This window comes from Triticum dicoccoides, chromosome 6B (assembly GCF_002162155.2).
Source record: "Triticum dicoccoides isolate Atlit2015 ecotype Zavitan chromosome 6B, WEW_v2.0, whole genome shotgun sequence".
NCBI classification, from domain to species: domain Eukaryota; kingdom Viridiplantae; phylum Streptophyta; class Magnoliopsida; order Poales; family Poaceae; genus Triticum; species Triticum dicoccoides.
This window is the reverse complement of record NC_041391.1, coordinates 473124412-473146762: the sequence shown is the minus strand read 5'-3', so window position 1 is coordinate 473146762 and position 22351 is coordinate 473124412.

The following is a 22351-nucleotide window of genomic DNA, read 5'->3' as shown; positions in this document are numbered from 1 at the left end:
AGATCGAGACGCCTCATAGGTCTTTCACAAAGCACATACCTTGATAAAATTTTGAAGAAGTTCAAAATGGATCACTCCAAGAAAGGGTTCTTGCCTGTATTGCAAGGTATGAGATTGAGCTCGGCTCAATGCCCGACCACGGCAAAAGATATAGAAGAGATGAGTGTCATCCCCTATGCTTCAGCCATAGGATCTATTATGTATGCCATGCTGTGTACCAGACCTGATGTAAACCTTGCCGTAAGTTTGGTAGGGAGGTACCAAAGTAATCCCGGCAAGGAACACTGGACAGCAGTCAAGAATATCCTGAAGTACCTGAAAAGGACAAAGGACATGTTTCTCGTTTATGGAGGTGACGAAGAGCTCGTCGTAAAGGGTTACGTCGACGCTAGCTTCGACACAGATCCAGATGACTCTAAGTCACAAACCGGATACGTGTATATGTTGAATGGTGGAGCAGTAAGCCGGTGCAGCTGCAAGCAGAGCGTGGTGGCGGGATCTACATGTGAAGCGGGGTACATGGCAGCCTCGGAGGCAGCGCATGAAGCTATTTGGGTGAAGGAGTTCATCACCGACCTAGGAGTCATACCCAATGCGTCGGGGCCGATCAAACTCTTCTGTGACAACACTGGAGCTATTGCCCTTGCCAAGGAGCCCAGGTTTCACAAGAAGACCAGGCACATCAAGCGTCGTTTCAACTCCATCCGTGAAAATGTTCAAGATGGAGACATAGAAATTTGCAAAGTACATACGGATCTGAATGTCGTAGATCCGTTGACTAAACCTCTCTCGCGAGCGAAACATGATCAACACCAGAACTCTATGGGTGTTCGATTCATCATAATGTAACTAGATTATTGACTCTAGTGCAAGTGGGAGACTGTTGGAAATATGCCCTAGAGGCAATAATAAAAGGATTATTATTATATTTCTTTGTTCATGATAGTTGTCTTTTATTCATGCTATAACTGTATTATCTGGAAATCGTAATACACGTGTGAATACATAGACCACAATATGTCCCTAGTGAGCCTCTAGTTGACTAGCTCGTTGTGATCAACAGATAGTCATGGTTTCCTGGCTATGGACATTGGATGTCGTTGATAACGGGATCACATCATTAGGAGAATGATGTGATGGACAAGACCCAATCCTAAGCATAGCACAAAGGTCGGTTAGTTCGTTTGCTAGAGCTTTTCCAATGTCAAGTATCTCTTCCTTAGACCATGAGATCGTGTAACTCCCGGATACCGTAAGAGTGCTTTGGGTGTACCAAACGTCACAACGTAACTGGGTGACTATAAAGGTGCATTGCAGGTATCTCCGAAAGTGTCTGTTGGGTTGACACGGATCGAGACTGGGATTTGTCACTCCGTATGACGGAGAGGTATCTCTGGGCCCACTCGATAATGCATCATCATAATGAGCTCAAGGTGATCAAGCGTTTGATCACGGGATCATGCATTGCGGTACGAGTAAAGTGACTTGCCGGTAACGAGACTGAACGAGGTATTGGGATACCGACGATCGAGTCTCGGGCATGTAACATACCGATTGACAAAGGGAATTGCATACGGGGTTTGATCGAATCCTCGACATCATGGTTCATCCGATGACAACATCGAGGAGCATGTGGGAGCCAACATGGGTATCCAGATCCCGCTGTTGGTTATTGACCTGAGGTCGTCTCGGTCATGTCTGCATGTCTCCCGAACCCGTAGGGTCTACACACTTAAGGTTCGGTGACGCTAGGGTTATTAGGAAGACTTGTATGTGATTACCGAATGTTGTTCGGAGTCCCGGATGAGATCTCGGACGTCACGAGGAGTTCCGGAATGGTCCGGAGGTAAAGATTTATATAAGGAAAGTGGTTAAACGGACACCAGAAAGTTTCGGTGGCATACCGGTATTGTACCGGGGCCACCGGAAGGGTTCTGGGGGTCCACCGGGTGGGGCCACCCCTCCCGGGGGGCCACATGGGCTGTGTGGGAGAGGGAGCCAGCCCCTAGTGGGCTGGGCGCGCCTCCACACCTAGGCCCATGCGGCTAGGGCAAGGGGAGGGGAAACCCTAAAGGAGGCGCCCCCCTAGCTTGGGGGGCAAGCCACCTTTTTTCCCTCTCCCTTTGGCCGCCGCCCCCCTCTAGGGTTTCCCCTAGAGGGCCGGCCCCCTTGCCCCTCTCCTCCTATATATAGAGGGGTGAGGGGAGGGCTGCTAAAAGACAAGCCAAGGCGCAGCCCCTCCCCTCCCCAACACCTCTCCTCCTCCGTACGTGCTTGGCGAAGCCCTGTCGGAGTACTGCTGCACCAACAACACCACGCCGTCGTGCTGCCGTTGGAGCTGTCTTCCTCAACCTCTCCTTCCTCCTTGTTGGATCAAGACGGAGGAGACGTCGCCCATACCATACGTGTGTTGAACGCGGAGGTGCTGTCCGTTCAGCACTTGGTCATCGGTGATCCGAATCACGTCGAGTACGACTCCATCATCACCAACCCCCCCTTGAACGCTTCCGCACTCGATCTACAAGTGGTATGTAGATGCAATCTCACTCCCTTGACTCGTTGCTTAGATGAACTCATAGATGGATCTTGGTGAAACCGTAGGAAAAATTTTAATTTTCTGCAACGTTCCCCAACACACAGGATAACACAAGATGAAGACAAACAGACTGAAGAAATTGAACTGAGTAAATTGAGAAAGTCTTCAGTCAAAGTCTTCAAACACAGATATGAACAATCACTCAACACAGTAATGAGGAAATGAAAGAGTTGAGGAAATAGAACTAGTAAGGTTGGTGAAGACAATGATTTGGTAGACCAGTTCCAACTGCTGTCTCAGTTGTACGTCTGGTTGGAGCGGCTGAGTATTTAAACTCGAGGACACACAGTCCCGGACACTCAGTCGCTGAGCACGCAGCTTAGGACACCAAGTCCTCACCGTATTCTCCTTGAACTAAGGTCACACAGACCTCGTCCAATCACTCGTGGTAAGTCTTCAGGCGACTTCCAAACCTTCACAGACTCGGTCACTCGGCGATCCACAATTCCTCTTGGATGCTCTAGACCATGACGCCTAACCATCTGGAAGAAGCACAGTCTTCAAAGGTAACAAGCGTCGGATCCACGCAGGATCAATCTCTTCAGTGATGCTCAATCACTTTGGGATTTGTAGGTGTTTGGGTTTGGGTTTTTCCTCACTCGATGATTTTCGCTCAAAGTCCTCGGAGGATGGGTTGCTCTCAAATGACAAGTGTCAATTTCTCTCGGAGCAGCCAACCATCTAGTGGTTGTAGGGGGCGGCTATTTATAGCCTAGGGAGCAGCTCGACATGATAAGACATAAATGCCCTTGTCTGATATGACCGTTAGGTGGATAAGATATTTTGGGACAGCTGGCGTGTAGCACAGCAACGGTCGGAAATTTGACTATCAAATTCCTCAGGGCTATCATGTTCCTCACTGTGTAGGCAATCCGCACTGGCGAATTCCTAACTCCTCGGTCAGACCAAATTCCTCAGCGACCAGAAGAACTTCGTCTCTGTCACTGAAGAAATTGACTGAACTGTATGACATTTCCAAAGGCTTCACTCGAAGGGTTTGGTAGGTGTAGGATTTTGAGTTGAGCATCACATGGAAATTTTTCCTTAGTATTTCCTCGACCCCTTTAACAGTATGGTGTTTCCTATGACTCAAGAAAGAGAAAAAACAAAACTATGAAAATGAAAGTCTTCAAGCTTCATATTCCTCGCATAAATATCAAGTCTTCACGGTTACACCAATTTCTTCACTTTCAAAGTCTTCATGAAAGTCTTCAGAAATAACCAAAATCTTCAGTCAAAGATATTCATTTATATCGGTCGAATTTCCCTATAAATATCAAACTCCTCATAGACTTATAGACCTGTGTACACTCACAAACACATTAGTCCCTTAACCTATAAGTCTTCAATACACCAAAATCACTAAGGGCACTAGATGCATTTACAGGGGTGTAAACTGTGAGGGGGGCGCCGCACATGGCTAACAATTGATGTTATGTGTTCTAGGCGCCCCCTCCTAACGTATATATAGGTGGTAGGGCGAGGGTGGGGTCCTCCCCAATTCGGCCTCCCCCCTTCCATAATTGTTGGAGGGGGAAAAGGGAAGAGGAAGGAGAGAAGGAAAGGGGGGGTGAACCCCCTCTTTCCCTTCCCCCACTTGGCCCCCGACCATGGGGGGGAGACACCCCTTGTGGGCTGGTGTGCTCCCCTCTTATGGCCCATATGACCCATATCTTTCCCCCGGGGGTTCCGGTAACCCCCCGGTACTCTGATAAATACCTGATACACTCCGGAACACTTCCCGTGTCCGAATATTATCATCCTATATATCAATCTTTACCTCTCGACCGTTTTGAGACTCCTCGTCATGTCCGAGGTATCATCCGGGACTCCAAAAAACATTCAGTCACTGTCAGTGTCAAAACTGGCAGATCTCGGGTAGGGGGTCCCGAACTGTGCGTCTAAGGTTGATGGTAAGTTGGTAACAGGAGGCGGGGGACACGATGTTTACCCAGGTTCGGGCCCTCTCTATGGAGGTAATACCCTACTTCCTGCTTGATTGATCTTGATGAATATGAGTATTACAAGAGTTGATCTACCACGAGATCGTAATGGTTAAAACCCTAGAAGTCTAGTATGTATGATTATGATTGCCCCTACGGACTAAGCCCTCCGGTTTATATAGACACCGGAGGGGACTAGGGTTGTACAAAGTCGGTTATAGAGAAAGGAATCTTCATATCTGGGCGCCAAGCTTGCCTTCCACGCTAAGGAGAGTCCCATCCGGACACGGGAGAGAGTCTTCGGTCTTGTATCTTCATAGCCCATCAGTCCGGCCCATGTCACATAGTTCGGCCGTCCGAGCACCCCTTAATCCAGGACTCCCTCAGTAGCCCCTAAACCAGGCTTCAATGACGAGGTGTCCGACGCGCAGATTGTCTTTGGCATTGCAAGGTGGGTTCCTTCTCCGAATACTCCAAAATAGTTTTTGAACACAAGAATCATGTTCGGCTCTGCAAAACAAATTCCACACACAACCGTAGAGAGTATAATATTTCACGAGTCCAATACCCTAACAACTTTTTGTAGAGTGACATCACGTCACCGCCCGACCATTATTTCGAACCGTTTTTTAGCCTGCCGCTCCATATTTTGAGATGTGGTTTCATTGGCACATCTTGTCAAAGCAGAGATCGTGTCCCCTTATTGCGGGATTCTCATCAATACGGTCATGGGTAATCTCACCGTATCGTCTGCACGGCCCTTGGGGATAGGTGAGTTTTTAGGGCGAGTGGGGAGGCGCTCGATATTCACTGCCTTTATAAAGAGATAAGGATTCACCTCTTTCACCCATGCCTTCTCTCTCTCTGCCTCCCCCATTCTCGAGCTCTAGCGCCCAAGTTCTCATCTTTTCCGCCCCAAGAAAGCACTCCAACCATGTCCGGATCCGAAGCGCACGGCAAGTGGATGGTCTCCTCCGTCAAGGAGAAGGACATTACGAAGCTACGGGAGGCTGGGTATTTGGCCAAGGAAATCACCCACCATCTTCCGGCTGAGGGACAGATTGTCCCCACTCCGGAGCCCCATCAGAGGGTAGTGTTCATCTCCCACTTCGTCCGCGGGCTGGGATTTCCTCTACACCCATTCGTCTGCGGACTCATGTTCTACTATGGCCTAGATTTCCATGATCTAGCCCCAAATTCTTTCCTCAACATCTCGGCATTCATTGTTGTGTGCGAGGCTTTTCTCCGCATCCCACCCCACTTCGGATTGTGGTTAAAGATCTTCAATGTAAAGTCGAAGGTGGTGGGCGGCCAACACGCAGAGTGCGGAGGTGCCATGGTGAGCAAGATGCCCAACGTCACATGGCCAATAGGTACCTTCGTGGAGACCGTCAAAGGGTGGCAACAACAGTGGTTCTACATCACAGAGCCGCGTGACACCACCTGGGTCGCGGCACCCGAATTTTGGTCTGAAGCCCCGATGCGGCTCACCTCCTGGCCAGACAAGGGCCTAGACTGGTCTTCACCGGACGAGCTGACATCGCTTCAGACGCGCATCAAGAGCATGGTTGACACGAATATCAAGCTTGTCAATGTGATCCAGGTGATGCTTGTTCACCGAATCCTTCCGTGCCAAAGCCGGACTTGCCATTTCTGGGAGTACGATCCAGCCAAGCACCATACCTTGCTGCAGTTCTTTGGCACTACGCAGGAAGACATCTGGAAGGTGCTTTTCAAGTCCAGCAAGACGTGGCCGGATACGACCGAGGACCGTGGGCACGACTTGGCCCATCCAGCTAGTCCAGTAAGTTTTTTCATGTTTTCAAGGTGTATCCTTTACTTGCATACTCGAGGAAGAAGCCTAAACCTCCCTAGTGATTCTCTTAGGGCTGGACAAAGAACGCGGAGGGATTCACTGTTCGGCTCCGCTGCCCGAAGACCCAGCAATTCCACTTCTGACGAAGATGCTGACGGCGCCCTATCAAGCGCCGGAGAAGAAGGCCAAGAAGAAGGCCAAGTGGACTAGAGGTGACCCCCGTCATAAGGGCACTTCGGACATGACGTCCGGAGACGCCGAGACTCATTCCTCCGCCACCGAGGACGACGAGGAAGAGGAGGAAGAAGAAAACCATCCCCCCTGAGGGGGGAGGAAGAAAAGGACGACCTCCACGCGTCTGGAGGCCGAAGCGTCCAAGAAGGGGAAGGCTTCCCTCCCGGAAAACTTGACAGCGGACACCGACAACAGCTCGGAATGGCACCCAGGGATAAGCCCCTGGCTGCATCGTAAGTTCTCAAATATGCACTCATATGTCCGGACTTTTTCTGTCATGGTTTTAACATGTCAAATCATGTGCTGCAGCCCAGTCCATTCTGTCCTCCAGCGATCCTCATCAACGGGCAATTCACTGGACCCAAAGGCAATGGACAGCAGGTCCCCTCCAACGGCCTCCTCTTGGCCGCAGGACACATGGGGGAGCAAACCCCCATGGATACTGGCGATGGGAGCAATATCCAATTCGGCCCCCAGCCGAATGCAATTCCGGAGACCTATACGGCTCCAGAATCAGGCAAGCAGCCCTTTTCAAAAGAAGGAGGTGCGCCTATTCCACCGGTGACCTCTGTCCATCCAGAGGCACCGGATAATTTACTGGAAGCGCTACAAGGCACTTCCATTGTTGCGGAACACCATATCCTTATGGGTACGGTGATTGAGAGGGTGTGGTCTGTTAAGAGCGGAGTAACCGACGCCTGTGCCAGCCTTCTAACAGGTTTTGAGGTGAGCGATACACTTATATAAAAAGAATGTCATAGTATAGACAGTAGCCCTAAGACTCTGTCCGGTGTTCGGAAAGAAAAGCCGAACAGAGGATCAAATAATTTTTGCAGGAGACCAACCTGACATGTCTATATGAATAAGCAGGCGTCGTTGCTGGCTGCGACCTCTCATGCTGCTGAGGTCTACGGACTGAAGCAAAGTCTGGAGCGGACCGAGGAAGAGCTCGACCATGTGAAGAAACAGCTGGAAGACAATCAAGGTATGCAATAACCTTGTCTATATTCAGGAAGGATGAATGATTTGTGCTGAATAAAGTGCCATGATATTAGGAGCAGCGACCGAGGTGGAGACCCTCAAGAAGGCACTGGCCGAGGCCGAGGAGAGAGCGGCCAAGGAACAAGCCACCTATGGAAAGCATGAGGCCAGGGTCGTTGAGGTCCAGCAGGAGCTCCAGGACACCGTGAAGAAATGTGAGTCCTTGGAGCGCAACATTACGGATCAAGAGTCCGAACTTGCCAAGGCCCGCAAAAGCACACACGATGCCCGGGTTGAAGTGCAGGGCGCCCTCCAGGAAGTCCAGGAGGCTAGAAAAATCACGGTGGGTAAGGCCTTTATTATGCAAAGCAAATATGTGAAGAAAAGGTTCCTCTTACTGACACGGATTTTGAGTTCTCCAGGGGCGTTTGCGGATCTACCATGCATCATTTCAGACACTGTGGAATTCTTCCGAGCCGAAGAGGGGAGCTCCATAGAGAATTTGTTTTGGTCGCAATACCTTGTGCCGGAACATCTAGTGCCCTTTACCGACCAGCTAAAACAGTTGGTCGAACTGCATAGGGTGGCCGAACTAGCCATGAAGGATTTAATAATCCGGCTATGGCTCGCCGAAGCCATATCCAACAGCTACTTCGGGCTCGTGAAGCGGCTGGTCAATGCATGCCCTCGGCTTGATGCCAGCAAGCGGTCGGTCTGCATCGAGGGCGCGCGAATGGCCTTCGCCCGAGTCAAGATACAGTGGGCGAAGATGGACGCCGTGAAGCTTGCAACCAAGGGACCGCCCGCGGGCAAGGAGCACCGCACGCCCGAGCGTATTTTGAAGATGTCCTGAAGGGGTGCCGCATTGTAGAGGGGCAGTGTTCAAAAGACATTATTTTTGAATGAAGTCATCCATATTGTCCCTTCCTGTATTATGAAACAGAACCGTTATGTAATATAATGCCTGTTATTTAAAATTTTACCTCATGTGCGGCCGTTTTGTTAAATATGAGAGTTGGCCAGTCATCGGCTTCAGCCCCCATGTAGGTAGTACGGGGGTGTACGGGATGAATCTAAACACTCTTGACTCCAGAGTTTGGTCCTTAAAGGAGGTGTTTAGCGCAATGAACCAGGCAATCGGACTATGTGGCTTTATCACCCTCACTTAGCCATAGGAGTTTGACAATAAAAATTTAGGCGCAGCCCCTAGTATTCATAAGTCCAAACTTGGGGTACTGTAACACCTGATCGGATAAAAACTGACTCATCGCATAATGCGGAAAAAATCGCAAAAGATTTGTAACCTCTCGAACAGCTGACCGGCTCTCGCCGCATCATGACAGCCAGTTTTTGGCATTCTTTACTGAAGCGCTCATCCAGATAAACCAGGACACAATCGAAGTAGTTCTCCCTTTACTACCCTAGCCGATATAGCGGAACGTAAGATAGTAAGCACAGGAGCCGGGCAACCCAACTATTGACCAAAGACATGATTTGGAGCCGATGCATATAATGCTATAAGTTCGGGGTGCCGAACTATACTGTAAAAAAGTGTTCGGACTTTGTTGCCGTATTATGGGGCGTAATGAAGCCCTTGGTGAATTTAAAGCACACCAAAGTGTACGGGTGCAATCGATAAGAATAATGAAATAAAATGAAAAAGCAAGTTAATGCCACATAAATTGGGCCGCAAACTATTTTTATTGTAATTTGATTAATACGTCAAAGCGTATTTGTACAAATAGTGTGACAAACAATATAGCTGATTAACCTGCCAAGACCAGGGGGGAGTTTCGCGCGAGTTCCAAAGACAGGTAGAATGATCATTGAGAAGAACATCTAGAGATTCCCTCACACATCCATACTGCTTCCCGCCTTGGTATGTGTATGTCCTTCGAAAGGACCGACAATCAGGCCACCAGGAAAGGCCTGGAAAAAAGAAACCTGAAAAGAAAAATAAAAAGTGAAAGTATGTGGGTCCACGGGAGGTTGAGCCGTATTATGGACCATGATCTAGTTGTGCCTCCGTCCATGCTCATGGTATTTTGAGTGTGTAGTTATTTACGCGCGGTACGAATGCCGTCGTTTGGTCGGGGCTGGGACGGAGGTCGAATTCCTAGTCAAGCTCTTGATGAGCTGAACTGTCCTGTTGTAGAGTAGTTTGGACTCGTTTGACAGTGCCCGGGAGCTTGGCCGCCGACTTAAGGTTCTACCTGAAAAGGCCGCTCTGTGCTTCTGCTGTGAGGGCAATGGTGTGCTCCTCGGTACGGAGGGAGCGTTCCGTATTTCCATTGACTGTTATGACACCACGTGGTCCGGGCATCTTGAGCTTGAGATAAGTGTAGTGTGGCACTGCATTGAATCGAGCGAATGCGGTTCGTCCGAGAAGTGTGTGATAGCCACTGCGGAAGGGGACGATATCAAAGATCAACTTTTCGCTTCGGAAGTTATCTGGCGATCCGAAGACCACTTCCAGTGTGATTGACCCCGTACAACGGGCCTCTACACCTGGTATGACTCCTTTAAAGGTGGTTTTTGTGGGCTTGATTCTTGAGGGATCAATACCCATTTTGCACATTGTATCCTGATAGAGCAGGTTTAGGCTGCTGCCACCGTCCATGAGGACTCGTGTGAGATGGAATCCATCAATGATTGGGTCGAGGAACAGTGCGGCTGAACCTCCATGACAGATACTGGTCGGATGGTCCCAGCGATCGAAAGTGATCGGGCAGGACGACCATGGGTTGAACTTTGGGCAACTGGCTCCAACACATAGATGTCTGATACGTCTCCAACGTATCTATAATTTATGAAGCATTCATGCTATTATATTATCTTTTTTGAATGATTATGGGCTTTATTATACACTTTTATATTACTTTTGGGACTAACCTACTAACCGGAGGCCCAGCCCATATTGTTGTTTTCTTGCCTATTTCAGTGTTTCGAAGAAAAGGAATATCACACGGAGTCCAAACGGAATGAAACCTTCGGAAAAGTTATTTTTGGAACAGAAGATCTCCCGGGAACTTGGAGTGCAAGCCAGGGAAGCGTCGAGGAGGCCACGAGATAGGAGGGCGCCCCCCCCTATAGGGCGCACCCCCTGTCTCCTGGGCCCCTCGAGCACCCCCCAACCGACTTCTTTCACCTATATAATCCCATATACCCTAAAAACATCGAAGAAGAAGATAGATCGGGAGTTCCGCCGCCGCAAGCCTCTGTAGCCACCAAAAACCTCTCGGGAGCCCGTTCCGGCACCCTGCCGGAGGGGGATCCCATCACCGGTGGCCATCTTCATCACCCCGACGCTCTCCATAACGAGGAGGGAGTAGTTCACCCTCAGGGCTGAGGGTATGTACCAGTAGCTATGTGTTTGATCTCTCTCTCTCTCTCGTGTTCCCTCTATGGCACGATCTTGATGTATCACGAGCTTTGCTATTATAGTTGGATCTTATGATGTTTCTCCCCCTCTACTCTCTTGTAATGGATTGAGTTTCCCCTTTGAAGTTATCTTATCGGATTGAGTCTTTAAGGATTTGAGAACACTTGATGTATGTCTTATCGTGCTTATCTATGGTGACAATGGGATATTCACGTGATCAACTTGATGTATGTTTTGGTGCTCAACTTGCGGGTTCCGTGACCTTGGGAATCTATGCATAGGGGTTGGCACACGTTTTCGTCTTGACTTTCTGGTAGAAACTTTGGGGCACTCTTTGAAGTACTTTGTGTTGGTTGAATAGATGAATCTGAGATTGTGTGATGCATATCGTATAATCATGCCCACGGATACTTGAGGTGACAATGGAGTATCTAGGTGACATTAGGGTTTTGGTTGATTTGTGTCTTAATGTGTTATTCTAGTATGAACTATATGATAGATTGAACGGAAAGAATAGCGTCATGTTATTTTACTACGGACTCTTGAATAGATAGAACAAAAGGATAACTTTGAGGTGGTTTCGTACCCTACCATAATCTCTTCGTTCGTTCTCCGCTATTAGTGTCTTTGGAGTGACTCTTTGTTGCATGTTGAGGGATAGTTATGTGATCCAATTATGTTATTATTGTTGAGAGAACTTGCACTAGTGAAAGTATGAACCTTAGGCCTTGTTTCCTACCATTGCAATACTGTTTGTGCTCACTTTTATCATTAGTTACCTTGCTATTTTTATATTTTCAGATTACAAATACCTATATCTACCATCCATATTGCACTTGTATCACCATCTCTTCGCTGAACTAGTGCACCTATAGAATTTACCATTGTATTGGGTGTGTTGGGGACACAAGAGACTCTTTGTTATTTGGTTGCAGGGTTGTTTGAGAGAGACCATCTTCATCCTACGCCTCCCACGGATTGATAAACCTTAGGTCATCCACTTCAGGGAAATTTGCTACTGTCCTACAAACCTGTGCACTTGGAGGCCCAACAACGTCTACAAGAAGAAGGTTGTGTAATAGACATCAAGCTCTTTTCTGGCGCCGTTGTCGGGGAGGCTAGGTAAACGACACTCACACCCCGTCAACTAAGCTCTTTTCTGGCGCCGTTGCCGGGGAGGTGAGTGCTTGAAGGTATATATTTAGATCTTGCAATCGAATCTTTTTGTTTCTTGTTTTATCACTAGTTTAGTCTATAAAGGAAAACTACAAAAAAATGGAATTGAGTTTGTCTCATACGCTTCATCTTTTTAATATATTTCATGAGAATGATGGTAAGGAAAATTGTGCTCAAGTGCTAGAAGAAGAAATCTATAAAATATTTTTTTGAAGATCAAAATCTATAAAATGTTTTGCACTAAATCTTTGAATGATGAGCATGAATGCAATGTTGTTAGTATGAATTCCTTGAATACCCATGATGCTAATGATATGCAAAGCCACAAGCTTGGGGGGATGCTATGTTTGATGAATATGATATTTTTTGTCCCCCAAGTTTTGATGAGCAAATTTATTTTGATGAAAGCATGCCTCCTATTTATGATGATGATATTGATGAAAGTGGGTTTGGAATAGTGTCAACTTTAGGAAGTAATGATCCCACTATTTTGGAGGATGTTGAATCTTATTGTGATGAATATGAAAGTGGATTTGGAAGAGTGTCAACTTTATTTAGTGATGAATCCACTATTTCGGAAGAGGTTCCAATTGATTATGAGAACAAAGTTTCTATCTATGATGATTATTGTGATAATTTGTATGCTATAAAGAATAAAAATAACCATGAAACTTGTCATCATGATTTTAGTTTTCAATTGGATTATGCCTCACATGATAGTTATTTTGTTGAGTTTGCTCCCACTACTATTCATGAGAAGAAATTTGATTATGTGGAGAGTAATAAAAATTCTATGCTTGTAGATCATGAAAAGAATGCTTTATGTGCTGGTTATATTGTTGAATTCATTCATGATGCTACTGAAAATTATTATGAGGGAGGAACATATGCTTGTAGGAATGGCAATAATATCAAGTTTCCTCTCTATGTGCTTAAAATTTTGAAGTTATGCTTGTTTTTCCTTCATATGCTAGTTGATTATTGTTCCCATAAGTTGTTTGCTCACAAAATCCCTATGCATAGGAAGTGGGTTAGACTTAAATGTGCTAGTCATATTCTTCATGATGCTCTCCTTATGTTTCAATTCTTATCTTTTTTGTGAGCATCATTTCATCATGCCTAGCTAGAAAGGCATTAAAGAAAAGCGCTTGTTGGGAGACAACCCAATATTTACCCTTACTGTTTTTGTGTGTACACATGATTATGCTACTGTAGTAATCACGTTTTATAGCTTTTGTTTCAATAAAGTGCCAAGTAAAACCTTTGGGAAGACTTGGGTGAAGTTTATATGATCTTGTTGTAAAAAACAGAAACTTTAGCGCTCACGATATTAGCTGCCATTTTTTTACTGGAGAGTGATTTTAGGTTGATTATTTTTGCATATGATTAATAGACAAAATCCTCAGGTCCACCAGTTTATTTCAGAATTTTTGGATTTCCAGAAGTATACGTTTGATACATATTACTACAGACTGTTCTGTTTTTGACAGATTCTGTTTTCTATGTGTTGTTTGCTTATTTTGATGAATCTATGAGTAGTATCAGAGGGTATGAACCATAGATAAGTTGGAATACAGTAGTTTTAACACCAATATAAATAAAGAATGAGTTCATTACAGTACCAAAAGTGGTGGTTTGTTTTCTTGTACTAACGGAGGTTACGAGTTTTGTGTTGAGTTTTGTGTTGTGAAGTTTTCAAGTGTTGGGTAAAGATTCGATGGACTATGGAATAAGGAGTGGCAAGAGCCTAAGCTTGGGGATGACCAAGGCACCCCAAAGTACTATTCAAGGACAACCAAGAGCCTAATCTTAGGGATGCCCCAGAAGGCATCCCCTCTTTCGTCTTCGTTCATCGGTAACTTTACTTGGAGCTATATTTTTATTCGCCACATGATATGTGTTTTGCTCGGAGCGTCATTTTATTTTGTTAGTATTTTATTGCTGTTATTTAGAATAATGTTTTGCATTTATATTTTCAATAAAATGTTAAGGATAGCCTTTATCATGCTTATTTTGCTACTATACATGTTGCTGTTTCAAAACAGGAAGTTTACCGCTGTTGCAAAAATTCCCTAGAAAAGTCAGAGAGTGATATAATGTTGAATATTTTTTCATATTGAGCTCTGATAAATCTTATACAGTGTAGAATTTTTCTTATAATTTTTGGAGTTAGGGAAGTATGATGAATCTTGCATTCTTTATAGACTATACTGTTTTGGCAGATTGCTGTTATGTTTGCATTGTTTGCATATGCTTGCTTGTTTAATGATTCTATTTGAGGATAGGAGTATTATATATGCAGAGAAATTTAGTATGCAATGTTGAATAATAATTTTAGTGATTTTTTACAGTAGAAAATGATAAGGTTTTGCATTGTTTTATACTAACTTATCTCACGAGTTCTTGTTGAGTTTTATGTGAATGAAGTTTTTGAGAAATAGAGAAACCATGATATGAGAGGAATTAAGGAGACACAAAAGTTCAAGCTTGGGGATGCCCAAGGCACCCCAAGATAATATTCCAAGAAGTCTCAAGCACCTAAGCTTGGGGATGCCCCGATAGGCATCCCACCTTTCTTCTTCAACAATTATCGGTTAGTATAGGTTGAACCTAAGTTTTTGCTTATTCACATGAGTTGTGCTATCCTTGCAATGTAATTTTATTTTGCTTTGCTTGCTGTTTGAATAAAATACCAAGATCTGAAATTATTAAATGAGAGAGAATCTTCACATAGTTACATAATTATTTAACTACTCATTGATCTTCACTTATATCTTTTTGGAGTAGTTTGTCATTTACTCGTGTGCTTCACTTATATCCTATGAGTAAATGGTTGAATGAGTTGAATGTCATAAATTTGAAATTATATATGTCTCATTTGCTTATCCCACGGGGAGTAATGTCTTCACATCTAAGAAGTAGAGGTTGTAAATTTATTGAAGGTTAGGAAGCATTGTATTGGTCATTTGAACAATTCATGAAAGAATATTGAAGGAAGAGAGATTTCACATATAAATATACTATCTTAGACATCTTTTATAATTGTGAGCACTCATTAAGTATGACATGCTAAAGAGTTGATGTTGGACAAGGAAGACAACATAATGGGTTAAGGTTTCTCACATCTTAGTTAAAATATATTGTCATGGATCATTCAAACATGTTGAGCTTGCCTTTCCCCCTCATGCTAGCCAAAATTCCTTGCACCAAGTAGAGATACTACTTGTGCTTCCAAATATCCTTAAACCCAGTTTTTGCCATGAGAGTCCACCATACCTACCTATGGATTGAGTAAGATCCTTCAAATAAGTTGTCATCGGTGCAAGCAATAAAAATTGCTCTCTAAATATGCATGACTTATTAGTACGGAGAAAATAAACTTTATACGAGCTTGTTATGGAAGCAATAAAAGCGACGGACTGCATAATAAAGGTCCATATACAAGTGGCAATATAAAATGACGTTCTTTCGCATTAAGATTTTGTGTATCCAACCCTAAAAGCACATGACAACCTCTGCTTCCCTCTGCAAAGGGCCTATCTTTTACCTTATGTCTTTTACTTTATGTAAGAGTCAAGGTGATCTTCACCTTTCCCTTTTACATTTTATCCTTTGGCAAGCACTTTGTGTTGGGGTGATCCTGATATATATATCCAATTGGATGTAAGATAGCATGAACTATTATTGTTGACATCACCCAAAGGTGAATACGTTTGGAGGCAACACTATAAGCCCCTATCTTTCTCAGTGTCCGATTAAAACTCCATAACCATAAGTATTGCATGAGTGTTAGCAATTGTGGAAGACTATATGATAGTTGAGTATGTGGAGTTTGCTAAATCAAAGCTCTGACATAGACCCTTCCTGAAAGTAAGATGAATTGCAATTGTTTGATGACTAAGAATGAAGCTTGCTAGTTTTCAAGAAAGTTTATGGTCTATGCTTTAACATGTGAATAGCTTGTTACTTGATCGTGAGAAGTTTTATGAGATGAACTATTGTTATGACATATAAACATGCTAGAAAAGGTGATTGAAATTATTATTGATCAAACTTGTGCACCTTCTAGCATTCACACTTCATAAATTCTTTCTTTTATCATTTACCTACTCGAGGACGAGCAGGAATTAAGAGGGTGCTTGGATACAAGGGACTATTTTTAGTCTGACTAAAAATAGTCTCTTTTAGAGGCTAAAGTTCCAAGCACCCCTGACTAAAGAGAGGCTAGGACTAGTCTTGAGGCTAAAATCTTTTAGTCATGGGAAACCTACTAAAATATGTATTAGCTCTCTCTCTCCTCATTTAATTCCTCTCCTTAGTTCTGGATTGGAGGGTTTGGAGGATAATAAATGCTCAATAACTAGATTTTAGTCTCTTTAGTACTTGGATCCAAGCATGGGTGAGACTAGCAAGTTTTAGTACCACTACTTTTAGTCATGGGACTAAAACGTATCCAAGCATGCTCTAAGCTTGGGGATGCTGATACGTCTCCAACGTATCTATAATTTATGAAGCATTCATGCTATTATATTATCTGTTTTGAATGATTATGGGCTTTATTATACACTTTTATATTACTTTTGGGACTAACCTACTAACCAGAGGCCCAGCTCATATTATTGTTTTCTTGCCTATTTCAGTGTTTCGAAGAAAAGGAATATCAAACGGAGTCCAAACGGAATGAAACCTTCGGAAAAGTTATTTTTGGAACAGAAGATCTCCCGAGAACTTGGAGTGCAAGCCAGGGAAGCGTCGAGGAGGCCACGAGATAGGAGGGCGCCCCCCCTATAGGGCGCGCCCCTGTCTCCTGGGCCCCTCGAGCACCCCCCGACAGACTTCTTTCACCTATATAATCATATATACCCTAAAAACATCGAAGAAGAAGATAGATCGGGAGTTCCGCCGCCGCAAGCCTCTGTAGCCACCAAAAACCTCTCGGGAGCCCGTTCCGGCACCCTACTTGAGAGGGATCCCATCACCGGTGGCCATCTTCATCATCCTGGCGCTCTCCATGACGAGGAGGGAGTAGTTCACCCTCGGGGCTGAGGGTATGTACCAGTAGCTATGTGTTTGATCTCTCTCTCTCTCTCTCTCTCTCTCTCTCTCTCTCTCTCTCTCTCTCTCCTGTTCCCTCTATGGCATGATCTTGATGTATCGCGAGCTTTGCTATTATAGTTGGATCTTATGATGTTTCTCCCCCTCTACTCTCTTGTAATGGATTGAGTTTTCCCTTTGAAGTTATCTTATCGGATTGAGTCTTTAAGGATTTGAGAACACTTGATGTATGTCTTGTCGTGCTTATCTATGGTGACAATGGGATATTCACGTGATCAACTTGATGTATATTTTGGTGATCAACTTGCGGGTTCCATGACCTTGGGAATCTATGCATAGGGGTTGGCACACGTTTTCGTCTTGACTTTTCGGTAGAAACTTTGGGGCACTCTTTGAAGTACTTTGTGTTGGTTGAATAGATGAATCTGAGATTGTGTGATGCATATCGTATAATCATGCCCACGGATACTTGAGGTGACAATGGAGTATCTAGGTGACATTAGGGTTTTGGTTGATTTGTGTCTTAAGGTGTTATTCTAGTATGAACTATATGATAGATTGAACGGAAAGAATAGTGTCATGTTATTTTACTACGAACTCTTGAATAGATAGAACAAAAGGATAACTTTGAGGTGGTTTCGTACCCTACCATAATCTCTTCGTTCGTTCTCCGCTATTAGTGTCTTTGGAGTGACTCTTTGTTGCATGTTGAGGGATAGTTATGTGATCCAATTATGTTATTATTGTTGAGAGAACTTGCACTAGTGAAAGTATGAACCTTAGGCCTTGTTTCCTACCATTGCAATACCGTTTGTGCTCACTTTTATCATTAGTTACCTTGCTGTTTTTATATTTTCAGATTACAAATACCTATATTTACCATCCATATTGCACTTGTATCACCATCTCTTCGCCGAACTAGTGCACCTATACAATTTACCATTGTATTGGGTGTGTTGGGGACACAAGAGACTCTTTGTTATTTGGTTGCACGGTTGTTTGAGAGAGACCATCTTCATCCTACGCCTCCCACGGATTGATAAACCTTAGGTCATCCACTTGAGGGAATTTTGCTACTGTCCTACAAACCTGTGCACTTGCAGGCTCAACAACGTCTACAAGAAGAAGGTTGTGTAGTAGACATCAATGTCCCTTAGCGCGCGCTTGCGCTCCCTCTTGGGGATATAGGTACCGTATATCATGTTCACCGTTTTAACTTAGGGGGGAAACTTCTTTTGCCCCCCTGTGTTCGGTGGCCGGGGCTCCTCGTCATCGTCCTCGCTTTGCGACCCCTTCTCCTTATTCTCTGACTTGCTGGCCTATTTAAAAACCCAACACTCTCTGTTGGTACGATTGGCTGGTTTATCAAGAGTGCGATGGATTTGACATGGAGGATCGAGTATGCGGTCCAAGCTGGACGAGCCCGGATTGTTTCTTTTATATGGCTTCTTCCGCTGACCAGACTTAGAGCCACTGAATCCAGTGTTGATCGTCGTGTCCTCGGTGTTGTCACCGTTGCGACGCTTGTGCCTGTTGCGTTGGGGCTTGCAGTTGCTATTTCTGTCTTCAAAAGTTCCAGGTTCGCTTGTATTGTTATTGCTACGGGCCAGCCAGCTATCCTCGCCCGCACAGAAGCGGGTCATAAGCGTCATGAGGGATGCCATAGACTTCGGCTTTTCTTGGCCTAGGTGTCGGGCGAGCCATTCATCACAGATGCTATGTTTAAAGGCCGCTAGGGCTTCGGAATCCGGACAGTCGATGATCTGGTTCTTTTTAGTTAAGAACCTAGTCCAGAATTTCCTGGCTAACTCTCAGGGTTGTTGAACTATGTGACTTAAGTCGTCGGCATCTGGAGGTCGGATGTATGTACCCTGGAAGTTGTCGAGGAAGGCGTCTTCTAAGTCTTCCCAGCTGCCAATTGAGTTTTCTGGCAAACTGTTCAACCAATGTCGAGCAGGTCCCTTGAGTTTTAGCGAGAGGTATTTGATGGCGTGAAGGTCATCACCGCGGGCCATATGAATATAGAGGAGAAAATCCTCAATCTATACCGCGGGGTCTGTTGTCCCATCATATGATTCGATGTTCACGGGTTTAAACCCTTCCGGGAATTCATGTCCCATTACTTCAGTAGAGGGGGTGTGCGGCGCCTCTATGTCGGGCCACGTCGTGACGTAGCTCGGATGGAGTTCGTCTGCGGTATTTGGCCCGGACATGGTTATATTTGTCACGTCCGTCCGGATGGCCATCTTCTCTCATCGGGGCACGCCCCCGCGATCCATAGATCGATCTGGTCTGACCTGTTCTGTTTTCTAGGTCATGCCGCAGGTCATATGTATATCCCCGAGTTGTTATGTCTCTGTTTTTACGGTGAGGTAGTGTGGGCTAGTGTTCGTCTTGAGTTGTCGCTTTATCCTGGCCACGTGGTAGTCGGTCAGCCGCATTATGCGCTGGTAGGACGAGCTCTAGCGCCTCATCATCGAATTGGGGTAACAATTTGCGCTTCGGGTAACTTTTGGTTGGGCGCTTGAGGCCATATTCCTGGGCTGCCAGGACATTAGTTCATTTGTCACTGAGTAGATCTTGATCAGCTTGAAGCTACTGTTGCTTCTTTTTCAAGCTCCTTGCAGTGGCTATTAGCCGGCGCTTAAAGCGCTCCTGATCAATGGGCTCCTTAGGCACGATAAAGTCTTTGTCACCGAGGCTTGCCTCATCCTCGGAGGGTGGAAAATAATTACTGTCCTCCGATTCTTCGTTAATGGCTTGTTCATTAGGGCTGACTCACCCATCCTCCCATTCATCTTGTTCGGAAGTTGGCTCAACAGGGTCTTCGTTGTCTTTGGCATCGCCCGGAGTATTTTCTCCTGTGTTGGTATTGCTGTTATTTCCATGGCATGGTCTAGAGCGGTGCCGCTGACGTCGGCGCTTGGCTATTTCTCAGGAGGCTTATCCTCGATTGGATCCTTTTTATTATCGATGTTGTTCTCTTTGGGTGTATCCACCATGTATACGTCATAAGAGGAGGTGGCTGTCCAGCGCCCTGTACACGGTGGTTTTTGTGCCTACTCCTCTTCGGCATTATCGTCCATACCGTTGATGTCTTCGGAGCCGTAATCGAGCATTTTGGTTAAGTCTTCGACAGTGGCTATGAAGTGGGTGGTGGGTGGGAAGCAGAATTCTCCGCCCTCAGCTTCCAATCCAAATCGGATATAGTTCGGCTCAGAGTTCCCTGATAGGGAGAGGGCTTTTAATGAGTTTAGCACATCGCCTAAAGGTGAGTGCCGGAAGATGTCTGCGAAGCTGAACTCAACGATTGGCGCCTGATCAGGTTTGATGGGCGCGGATGCACGCGGTTCAAAACCTATGGCCAGAGACAAATCCGAGGTTCCGGTAACACAGGCCCCGCTCGAGGTCGGATCTGTGTGCGGCTCTAACGCCGCTGAGTCTGCGGCTTCCGCGGCGGGGTTGAGCTTCCCATCCTCGGATGACGCAATCTGCTTCAGATCCAGGGCCAGAGCAGTTACATGCGCCATCGCCTGGGCACGGTCTGATGACAGATTTAGGTCATGTTCATCGTGGTGGCAGGGAGCGGCTGTCATGGGCTCGAATCCGTCGAAGATTAAGTCTCCACGGATATTGGCAACGTAATTCAATCTTCCAAATCTGACCTGATGGCCAGGGGCGTAGCTGTCGATCTGCTCTAGATGGCCAAGCGCGTTGGCCCGCAGTGCGAAGCCGCCGAATACGAAGATCTGTCCGGGGAGGAAAACCTTCCCCTGGACTACATTATTGTAGATGATTGATGGAGCCATCAAACCTTTTGATGATGACGCAGCGGAACTCCGAGCAGCTTGCCTTCCACGCCAAGGAGAGACCCATCCGGACATGGGAGAGAGTCTTCGGTCTTGTATCTTCATATCCCATCAGTCCGACCCATGTCACATAGTCCGGTCGTCCGAGGACCCCTTAATCCAGAACTCCCTCAGTCACCAAATCACATAACTCATATAATATAATATCGCCATCGAACGTTAAGCGTGCGGACCCTATGGGTTCGAGAACTATGTAGACATGACCGAGACACCTCTCCGGTCAATAACCAATAGCGGAACCTGGATGCTCATATTGGCTCCTACATATTCTACGAAGATCTTTATCGGTCGAACCATTATGACAACATATGTTATTCCCTTTGTCCATCGGTATGTTACTTGCCCGAGATTCGATCGTCGGTATCTTCATACCTAGTTCAATCTCGTTACTAGCAAGTCTATTTACTTGTTCCGTAATGCATCATCTTGCAACTAACTCATTAGTCACTTTGCTTGCAAGGCTTCTTATGATGTGCATTACCGATAGGGCCCAGAGATACCTCTTTGATACTCGGCGTGACAAATCCTAATCTCGATCTATGCCAACCAAGAAACACCTTCGGAGATACCTGTAGAGCATCTTTATAATCACCCAGTTACGTTGTGACATTTGATAGCACGCAAGGCATTCCTCCGGTATCCGGAAGTTGCATAATCTCATAGTCGAAGGAATATGTATTCGACATGAAGAAAACAATTGCAATAAAACTGAACGATCATAATGATAAGCTAACGAATGGGTCTTGTCCATCACATCATTCTCCTAATGATGTGATCCCGTTATCAAATGACAACTCATGTCCATGGTTAGGAAACCTTAACCATCTTTGATCAATGAGCTAGTCAAGTAGAGGCTCACTAGGGACACAATATTTATCTATGTATTCACACATGTATTTAGGTTTCCAATCAATAAAATTCTAGCATGAATAATAAACATTTATCATGAATACGGAAATATAAAATAACAATTTTATTATTACCTCTAGAACATATTTCCTTCAAGGGGTGCGCCACCTTACCGAAGTCGTCCTGACTAGGACGATCCGGGGACCCTTAGGTCGGTTATGTGAGGGGCCAATCAGCCCCCGCTATGGCCCTACACCATGGTGGCCTCGAAAGACTTGCAGTAAAAGACAAGGCAACGGGTGTCCGGAGGACTCCTTACTGACTTAGATCTTGTAACCCCAGACTCTAGTACCCATATATGACGGGGTTAGCCTAGTCGAATAAACAACATTAAAACCATAGAGCTTTGCTTAATCCTCGATTTTTGTAACCCCTATACAATCAATATAC